Source organism: Solanum pennellii, chromosome 12, assembly GCF_001406875.1.
Source record: "Solanum pennellii chromosome 12, SPENNV200".
NCBI classification, from domain to species: domain Eukaryota; kingdom Viridiplantae; phylum Streptophyta; class Magnoliopsida; order Solanales; family Solanaceae; genus Solanum; species Solanum pennellii.
Genome location: NC_028648.1, coordinates 5325634 through 5334275, shown reverse-complemented (window position 1 = coordinate 5334275; position 8642 = coordinate 5325634). Strand labels below are relative to the sequence as shown.

The following is an 8642-nucleotide window of genomic DNA, read 5'->3' as shown; positions in this document are numbered from 1 at the left end:
GAGTGTCTATTGCAACATGAACAGAAATACTACTACGCACAACAAAAAAGCTTCCGAATGATACCTAATAAAGAACATAAAATAAAGTAACAATCTCAACTAGAGATAAATACCGAAAAACATAATTTAAAAGATTAAAACACAAGAGGGATTGAATCCCTCTTATGCTTTTATATTTTAAATTGTTATGTTTTTCGGCATTTATCTCTAGTTGAGATGGTTGCTTTATTTTGTACTCTTTATTAGTATCATTTTGAACCTTTATAGTAATAGGGAGCCGTATTTTTATATGTATGGCAATCAGAGGCGTATCCAGAATTTTAAAAGGATGTGTGCACTATTACGAAAAAATGTATCTAAGATATAAATTAGATCAATTTGACCTTTAAGTTCTTAATAAAGAACCGTTAAATTTTTAAATTATAGGTCCAACATACATCATACACCTAGTTTTAAATTTTAATATACACATGATTAATTATATTAAAATTTAGCAGTGCTATTTTTTAATTAGAAATTCCTGATATAGCACACTAGAAAATTTTGAAAGATTAAAGCAAAAACACAAAACATAAAATGATTGAAATGCCAAAAGTGTTAGCGATAACCACTTGGAGGAGTGTTACCAAAAATAAGATAGATGTAAGTTTATATATTTGCTTAAAGAGGTGCACCCAATGATCATTGTATCATTATATGCTACTTTAAACGTGTATTCACACCTCTATATTTAATTATCTTTTGAAAAATATAACACTACTATATAAGATCCAAAAAGGGGAGCATGGGTTCACGTGAACCCACAGAACCCCATCTAGATACGCCTCTGGTGACAATGGATACTCTATGTACAACTATACAATATTTTCAATACAAAAAAATCAAAGTTCTCTACAATAAATTTTTTCCTAGCAAGTCTTGTGTTCTCACTTCCATTCTCTTAGCAATTCCTAGAGTTTTAGACTAACTTTGGCATAACAAGATTGTGAGCAAATTGTCAAGTGCCTCACATGTGCTTAGTATAAATCTGTGACAATTTGGTATCAGAGTAAGGTTACGGCTAAGGTAGTGAAATGATGGAGAAATCAATGTTGCGAATACCCAAGACAAAGTGAGCAATGCTTACAACAAATAGTCTTAATCATTCAGTATCCAAATCAAGAGACATCATATTAATCATTCATATGTGCATTTAGATTCAGACGTCAAAAATAAATAAAATGTTAGTAGTCAGTGAAACGGGTTAAGTACCATGAGGTCACTGGTTAAAATGCTATCGGAGACAAAAACACTAGGTGTTTAACTTAAAAGCAATATGAATATAACAAATAAAATCGAAAGACACCTAAAAAATATAGGAATACAAAAGAGGTGGACATAAAAAATATAGATAAGGGGATGTGAGAGAGAGATTAAACAACCTAAATGCACATATGAACTCAACAAATACATTTGCATGATACCTCAATATATATATATATATATATATATATATATATATATTAGATTCAACTCAAATTTACACCCAAAAACATGAATCATATCTCAATAAAAAGTCAACAACACAACCCACAAGGATTAAGACGAACATCATAAAAAATTCAAGGGATTTACTTTCGGATCTAATGAACTCTGCTGAAATTTAATCATGATTGGAACGTGGGCGAACTTACCTTATGCNATATATATATATTGAGATAGATAGATTGAGAGAGAGAGAGAAAGATGAGAATACAAAATACAAAGAGAGAAAAAAATACTAAGAGGAAGATTCGAGAAAATACAAACAGATAGATGGAGAGGTAATCAAAATACAAAGAATAAGAGGGGGGTTATAGAGAGAGGGAGAGAGAAAGAAGGAGAGCGAGATTGAGGAAATAGGAGATTCCGTGTATCAATCCAATTAGTAGCTATGAATTGTAAATACTCAAACTAAAGTTATAGATCTCTAAGACGATAAGTCATTATTAAAGGGAAAAAGGACAAATATACCCCCGAACTATCATAAATAGTACACATCTATCCTTCATTTTTTGGGACATTGGTGCCTCCACCGTCCAAAAACTAGAGTGTATATACCATTTATATTAACGGACATACACGTGTCATAATCTGATCCACTGACCCGACATTTATTAAATATCAGATCAATGGATGAAATTGTGTCATGTGTCCCTATTTAGCCTTCCATTAGAATGAAGGGTATATATGCTCTAGTTTTTTGACAATAGGGACACCAATGTCCCAAAAGTATGAGAGAGGGTAGTTGCATGCGATCAATTGTAGTTCGGAGCTATATTTGTCCTTTTTTCCTTTTTCAAATTCTCTTTCTGAAAACCACGTGACATTTTTGGAATTAAGCAAACAGTTTTTTAGGATTATTTTTTTAACAATCAATGTAGATAAAGGCCAAATATGCATCATTTGTTAGACAACGAGGGTATATATGCATCACTTTTTTAACGAAGGGGTATATCCGCTCAAAATTGCACAGTTGAGGGGTATATTTTCCCTTTTCCCCTAATTTTTTTATTGTTAATCTCAAAAAAAATTTCAAGATTGTGTTACCTAAATGTGAGGAGAGATCTTATGTAAGTTATTGAAGAATTTTCCTTTCTAGATGAGAATCCAATTGTTGTTTTTGGTACATAAGTTAGAGGGTGTTTGGATTGACTTAAAAGTTGATCAAACCTATTTTTTAGTCAGTTTTTGACTTCTTGAATTGTTTGGCTAATACAAAAATTAAAAAATAACTTAAAATAAATAAATAAAAAATGATTTCAAATAAGTTAAGAAGTATTTGGTAAGGTCAAAAATGACTTCAAATAAGTCCAAAACCAAAAGTACCTCCCTCTACTTTTTATTTTTAACTTAAAGGTCATTTCAGTTTGATTTTTTATTTATAATTTAAAAGCTACTTCTTTTAAGCTAACTTTAATGGGCTCTTAGTCTTTAGATTTTGTTACCTAAATGTGAGGAGAGATTTTAAACAAGTTATTAAAAAAATTTCCCTCCAATTGTTGTTTTTGGTAGATAAGTTAGTCTTTAGATTTTGTTACCTAAATGTGAGGATAAATCTTAAGCAAGTTATTTAAGATTTTTCCTTTCTAGATGAGAATCCAATTGTTGTTTTTGGTACATAAGTTAGTCTTTAGATTTTGTTACCTAAATGCAAGGAGAGATTTTAAGCAACTCATTAAAGGATTTTCCTTTTTTGACGAGAATCCAATTGTTGTTTCACTATTTACCCTGTATAAATAGTGCTTTCGCTGACTTCTTATCAATGCATCGAATCTCTATTCACTATTGATACTACAAACACCTGCCCACACCCAACAAGCAGTCTCTCTTTCTAGACTCTCCCTACCCCGCCCAACTTCATAACCAAGAAAAATGTCGGAATATCTCCCAATAGAGATGATGGTCCTAATCTTCTCAAAGCTCCAACCCAAATCTCTCCTCCAATCAAAGTCATGGAATGAGCTAATTTCATTCCTCGACTTCATATGGCTACATACACAACAATCGGTCATTTTAAAAAACCCTACACATTTATTCTAAAGGTATTTCAGCACAGGTCTCAAGAAGAAGAAAAAAATTCGACTCGTTGATGTATCAAATTACGACACCTCTGTAATGCGATTAAGGTCGCCATTTAATGTCGATTTTCCAGATTATTTCTATTGTAGGATCATTGGTATATGCAACGGTTTCCTCTGTATGTTAAATGATTTATTATACCATAGTAGTCCCAACGGCCCAACCTCAAGGTTGGAGGTGGAGAGCACCTTCCACTTGAGCTAGCTTTCTTGTAAGATGAAATTATTCAAAATTAATTATGCTAGTCATTGCATTTTACTTAAGATAATTAAATCTTGGTAATTGCTGGGAATCTAGTTCTTGATTAGTTATGAACTTCTCAATCAAATATGAGATAAACCGCTCTTCAATTGTTCACGCAGAAACTGCAGAGATGCCAGATGTTTATTGATCATTCAGGATTATTCTATTGAAATACACGTGCAACATTTACCCGGGACAACAACTGTGTAGGCTGGCATATTTTTCGGTGAGAAAGTGTGTAAACCAGAATGTTTCTTTTCCTGGCATCGAGTACCTTCAACTTTTTTAATCTCCTTTGAAACTGGCCAGTGGTTAAGGTGGCAATGGGTGGAATTTAAAGGTGATTTGTGAGTTGTTGTATATCTGAAATGGTGAAGTAGGTGAGGGTCAGCCATGGAAGGTGAGAGAGAAAAGACAAGTGTTCTAAGCTTATGTTGAGAAAAGTAAGTGTACTAAGCCAAAAAAAGAATACTGAAGCACTCGTAACTGTCTTGTCAGACATGGGTATTTACAAGATACACTTATACTTACCTAGCTGGTCACAGAGTAACATGTAGAGACATATTTACTGATGAAGCGTAGTTTATGCTTATAATTTAAAAGCACAGAACTTCATGTGCCAGCTTATAGAATAGGTCATACGTCTCAAAATTCAAACTAAATTACCTGGTTGGCATGTGATCTGCACCGTGAAAATGAACCTCTTCTCTGTTCTCTATGTTACCAATAAGTAAAGTTCCCGTGATTTTGGTGTTGATATACCATCTCCCGTTCTCTGCATGAAAAACAACTTCATCATGAGCCGGGAATCCATCTTTGTTTTACACTTTTTAACCCATACCTTTTCTTATCAAGTAAGAGTATTTCATTCATAAACATGGCCATAAGTTGTCATATACAGGTTTTATACCAAAAGCTAAATAATCTACAAAACAATATGATTCTCTACAAACTTCACCAATCATCTATACAACAACGAACTTTCAGTGAACAGCCAAAGAAAACAATGGAATATCTATTCCTCAACTAAGAGAAACTCGATTCTAGTCCTTCAAAAGTTCTCTCCAAACAATCCACGTTAACGCAAGTGGAACCATGTGTCCACTCTTACCTATGAAGTATCAAACTACCTAAACATATCCCACCATAACCTCAGACTCAACCGGCAATGTATAAGAAGATGATCATGTCCTCGACAACCTCCTTACACATATAACACCAGACAACCTTTCGCTCTTTAAAATTTTCCACTGTCAAATCAACCCTCAAGCAGCTAAGGTAGTGAAAACACACAATTTCATCGGCACCTTTGGCATCCATATTGCATTACATGGAAAATCATAATCTACACATGCTTCGTACATGATTAAATTTTTGCTTACAATTAATCTTGAGTTTTTGAAGCGTATATGTTATTTTAGTTCAAACTAATGAATCCAATACCATTGATCCCTTAATTTGTAATGAATAATACCACAAATAACAACTTAGCGATAATGAAGAAATATGAGATTAGTAATGAATAAGTGTGCCGAGTGCTCAACAATACCACCAACGAAAGAAAAAAAATCATTAAAAAAGTCTCCGGCACCGGCAATGTCGTCGGTACCGACTCTCCGGAGAGCACAGTACTGTTGAGTTGAGCTGAAAAAGAAAGAAGTAAATGCGTGAAACTGTGAAGAAACCTTGTGTTGTTGTTGCTGCTACTGTTGTTGTTGTTGTTGACGAAGAAAACTAGTCCGGAGGAAGATGGAGACGTGATAATCATCCCTCCGTTGTGTACATCAGCTAATCGGTCAAGATTGCAAGTTGGGTCATGTCGCATAAGGCCAACGAATGATGATATGGCTGAGTTCCATCAGCTTCTGAACGGAGATCTGTACACTGGAACATATTTGGGAAAAGTTCCGCATGGTAATGTGAAGTATTTATGGTCTGATGGGTGTATGTATGAAGGTGAGTGGAGAATAGGGAAGGCGAGTGGTAAAGGAAAGTTTTCGTGGCCTTCAGGGGCGACTCATGTAGAATGGGAGAATGGATGGGTATGGGACGTTTATCGGAGCTGATGGGGACATGTATCGGGGTTGGTGGGCAGCAGATCGGAAACATGGGTTTGGGGACAAGTTATATGCTAATGGGGATTTGTAGGTTGGTTCTTGGAAGTGAAATTTGCAACAAGGGAAAGGGGTTATGATTTGGGCAAATGGGAAAAGATATGAAGGGGATTGGGAGACTTGTTACACTAGTGGTTCATCCAAACAAGAATTTAGTACTGGTGGTGGTAATGGTGGTCAGGTTCTAAGGAGATCTTCGTTGACGATGAATGTGCGCAAAAGGAATGTTAATTTACCTAGGACTTGTATATGGGAATCTGATGGTGAAGCAGGAGGCTTCTTCTATATTTGTTCCTAGGAATGATGAGGAGGAGGACGAGGATGATGATGATGAAGAGATTGAGAGTTCCGAAGGATATGAAAGTGGGTATTATCGAAAGAGTCCTTGCCACTCTGAAGTTGTGGAAATGAAGAAGACAGGGCAACCAATAACCAAAGGACATAAGAATTATGATTTGGTGGTTAGTCTTCTGCTAGGTATCAGGTATTCTACTCAGAAGCATGCCCCAATTACTTAGGGAGTTGTTTGGAATAGATCCAGCTGAATACATGCTAGCTATCTGTGGAAGTGATGCACTTAGGGAACTGTCTTCCCCTTGGAAAAGTGGCAGCGTGACCGATTTATCATCATAACTTTGAAGAAATCCGAAGTTAAGGTGTTCATTAGAATGCTTCAAAGTTATTATCAGCATTTTAGTCAGTACCCAAGCTCCTTGGTGACAAGGTTTTTTTGGTGTACACTGTTTTAAAATAGTTGGATTTCAAAAGACACGTTTGTTGTTATGGGGAACCTGTTCTACTCTGAACGTGTGATCCATAAGCGTTTTGATTTAAAGGGATCTTCGTATGGCCGTACAACTGATAAGCTAGGAGGAAAGGCCGATGAGACTACTACGCTTAAAGACCTCGATCTCAACTTTGTCTTTCAATCTTGGTATAAAGAGCTTATAAGGCAAATTGATATAGATTTCAGTTTCTGGATGCTGAGAATATCATGGATAACAGTCTTTTGATTGGTGTTCGTATCTGCAATTATTGTAACAATGGCGAGATGAATTTGTCACCTTCTGGCAAAGCTGATGCTCAAGATTATTGCTTATATGATGCAGAAAGTCCTGATAAGGGACTGATCATTGACAAAAGGAATTCACCTATAAGTTCAGCTGCAAATGTGCCTGCAAGGGCGATGTGTGTGACAAGGAGTGGAAGTGAGTCAACTTCTGAATAGGGTATCTGTGAGGCTAATAATGCTATCCTTTGCCTGGGCATCACTGACATTCTTCAAGATTATGATATCAGCAAAAGACTAGAACATGCATACAAGTCATTTCAGGTGGATCACACTTCTATATATGCTGTTGATCCAAAGCTCTACTCCAAAAGATTTCGGGATTTTATAAGTAGAATCTTTAAAGTAGACGAAGGGTAAGGAGAATGGAAAGAGCATGTAGATAAGAATATGGAGACTGGAATTAGTTGAATCGGTTAACGCACTTGTTTGCTGATTATGTGATGACTGGTTATTGTAGAGATCTTGGCCATTGGTTAAGTGTGAATGAATGGTCTGATGAAGTCGTTGATGCCCATTTTATTTTATTACCTTTCCCTCCCTTGCTAGATAAGTTATATATATCATTTTTTTTTTACTCTTTTCCCTTCCTTTTGGTCACTCTCTAGTTGAGTTGAGTGTACATGAAGATTTTGATCAAATGTACAGCAAAGAAATCTTTTTTGGTAGCATTTGTAGTTACTGTGTTCCACGACAAAAATTAATGCTTAGTTTCCTTGTTTAATTTGTGTTAGCAATGACTTGTAGATTAATGGAAGTTGAAAAAGTGTGTTGAAAAAGTTGACTATGTACTCTTTTTACTATGAGAATTACGAGGAAACCCTTGTTTTGCTAGATAAAGGGGAGTTATTGCCTCCAGTTGATTTAGCATATGAGAAGTCCACAGATGATGACGATGATGATGATGATAATGATGACGATGATCATCATCAAATACTTGAACTCCTGAAGCATCATATTATGCATAAGCGTGTCACAACATTGCTTGGAGACTGAAATAGAAACGAACAATTTTTTATGAAGTTTAGGCATACTTATAGGGGAGATGGAATATTTGCCTTCTCAGTCCTTCGCAATTTATTTTATCACAGTTATTTGTTGTTTGGTGTAATTCAATTGTTATGATTATTATTGTGATTTTAATAAATTTAAGTTTTTGCTCTAGTTGTGGTTTCGTATTTGACTAGATCAACTAATCAATGTTCAGAATCTTTTAATTACTTTTTACATGTTAACCCAAGAGTCCTCTCTCCCTATGACTCAATCACTCAACGGCCCAACCTCAAGGTTGGAGCTGAGAGCTCTTTCCACTTGAGCTAACTTTCTTGTCAGATGAAATTCTTCAAAATAAAATGTGTTAGTCATTGCATTTTACTCTACATAATCTAATTTTGGTAATTGCTGAGAATCTATTTCTTGATTAGTTATGAACTTCTGAATCAAACATGAGATAAACCGCTACCGAAGTCCTGAGCTTTCTTCAATTGTTCACATAGAAAATGCAGAGATGCCAGCAATTTATTGATTATTCAAGATTCTATTCTAAAATTTAAAAAAAAAAAAGAAACAAAGAACTAACAATAAGTTATGTGAATACTAAACAACATTATTTATAT

General features: G+C 35.0%; 2 pseudogenes; both read left to right on the top strand.

Annotated features, from left to right (window-relative positions):
• The first annotated feature begins 5506 nt into the window (after positions 1-5506).
• On the top strand, positions 5507-6033 carry LOC114075215 (annotated as a pseudogene).
• LOC107006776 lies at positions 5978-8027 on the top strand (annotated as a pseudogene).
• The last annotated feature ends 615 nt before the right edge of the window (positions 8028-8642 follow it).